This window comes from Arachis duranensis, chromosome 3 (genome assembly GCF_000817695.3).
Source record: "Arachis duranensis cultivar V14167 chromosome 3, aradu.V14167.gnm2.J7QH, whole genome shotgun sequence".
NCBI lineage: Eukaryota > Viridiplantae > Streptophyta > Magnoliopsida > Fabales > Fabaceae > Arachis > Arachis duranensis.
Window position 1 is genome coordinate 4,974,867 of NC_029774.3, and position 2,180 is coordinate 4,977,046.

A 2,180-nucleotide genomic window follows, 5' to 3' on the forward strand; every position below is an offset into this window, starting at 1 on the left:
AGAAAAATGATTGATGATTTATTTATCATTTAAAAACAATCAATCATAATCCAGATGGTGATGTGATCATAAACTTAAAAATTAGTGAAAGAAGCAGTATAAAGTTGTGTGTAATTTTTTGGGTCGTCTCAAAGGGAAGCAATTAATTAAAACGATGGGTTGGTTTTAACTAACCAACTACCACCGTTCATGCTCCACTAACAAATTAAACGACAGAACATTAGTTATCGAGTTTATTATCTTTTGAAAAAGAAAGAATTAAAGAAGGGTGGATATTATAAGCAAAGACAACTGTGTTTTTCTTCCATAGATGTAAACTTTGTATCTTACAAAATTATAAATTCAACCCATACTTTAATTTTCACTGATTTTCTCCCGTTTTATATTTTTTTTTCCTACATCTATAATCTGCAAAGTAGTAATTACTTATTAGGGAGCTAACTTTTCCAGTTAATCTTTAAATTATTTTTGTTTTAAATTTTACATTATAAATTAAAATTTAAAATTTAAAATTTTAATTTTAAAACTTACATTTTTAAAAATTAAAGGTTAGAAAAATAATTTTACAATAAAAATAGATATTAATTATCACTCTTATATTTTGATAACATCACTCATATAAATATATAATATAAAAACTTTATTTCTAAAGTGACATTATTATAAAAAGAGAAATTCGTTGAACCAGTAATTTTTAATATTTTTTATTATTATTTGACCAATACAAACATTAAATTATTATTAACAAATAAATTTTATTAATTCATATGTACAAACTTTTAAAAAATGTAAGTGTAAACTGTATTAATTTATGGATGTAAAATTTTAATAAATATAAGTACAAATTATATATATTTTATATATAACATTTTTATAAATATAAATATAAATTTTTATTGATTTAATAATAATAAAAAATAATTATATTTACTAGTTATGTAATATTACTCTTGTACAAACAAAAAAATATGAGTAACATTGTCGTCTAAAAGAAAATGTTGACTAAATTCTAAGAGGAGGGTTGTACTAGATTATTGACAAATAACATGAAAAAAAATTGTCGAAATTTCATTATGGGTGATGTGATATATATACGAGCATATATTAAATTACATAAATTAAAAGGTCTGTCGAGACTTTACTTAGAAGAGCAGTTGGCGAATAGTCTTTAACAAAAAAGTAAAAAGAGGTCAGAGAAATATTTATGACATCTTATCGTTTAATTAATGTAACACATTATATATCTAGCGAAACAGCTTATAATTATTGATGCATGTTTGCATTGCATGTATGCATGGAAGAGTACAAGCAAAGAATAGATAGAATGAAGAGGAATTTTGTTTCCAATTGAATCCACCTTGTGTGGATGGATGTTATTACTAGCTTTATATATATATATGGCACATGCATGAGATAACCTTTTCATTTTTGAAGTGGTCCTCTTAATTTCATTTTTTGATGCTTGTGAATTGTGACTCTGACGAGAAGCTAGCACTAGCTGTCACCTCTAAATATATCTCACAACATTTACTAGTTACTAGTGGCGACTCACATGCAACTGGGGACATACATATCTATTTTTGAGAGCTTAGGTAGTTAGTTATGTTCATTCCAACAATCATAATTTTCATCTTCCCTTGTCTGGACCTAAAAATTGAATAAACGAGTTACGTTTCATGCCACGACAGCATAGGTCCCTACTTAGTTCCTTCTACCATTTCCTAATTGTACCTTCTTGCACGATCCATAGGAGATGAGAGTTGATACTCTAAAAAACTCTTATATGGATTCTAAAGTCTAAAAATGTTGATATTTCATATTTTCGTTAGAATTAGATACGTGCATTGTGGTATAGTATTTAATAGAGGTTCGATTAAATTCACCAATATTTATTTGAAAAAAAATGTAGTGTCTAGTGGCATAACTTGACTACTTGTGCATAATTTTCTCCCCCTATTTGTGTGCTTTTTGCCTTTTTGGACATATACCTCTTTTCCTTTTCTTTTATGTCTATTTTTGACGGGTCTTAGAATACCTTATATTTTTTTTGTTTGATCATGCAAAAATCATTCACAGCTTAAAAAAAATGGTAAAAGATAAGTTATATTTAACAAAAATATCAAAGTATTTTACTTCATTGAAAATGATCAAAAGTTTAAAAAATTATCCTTATCTTTTTC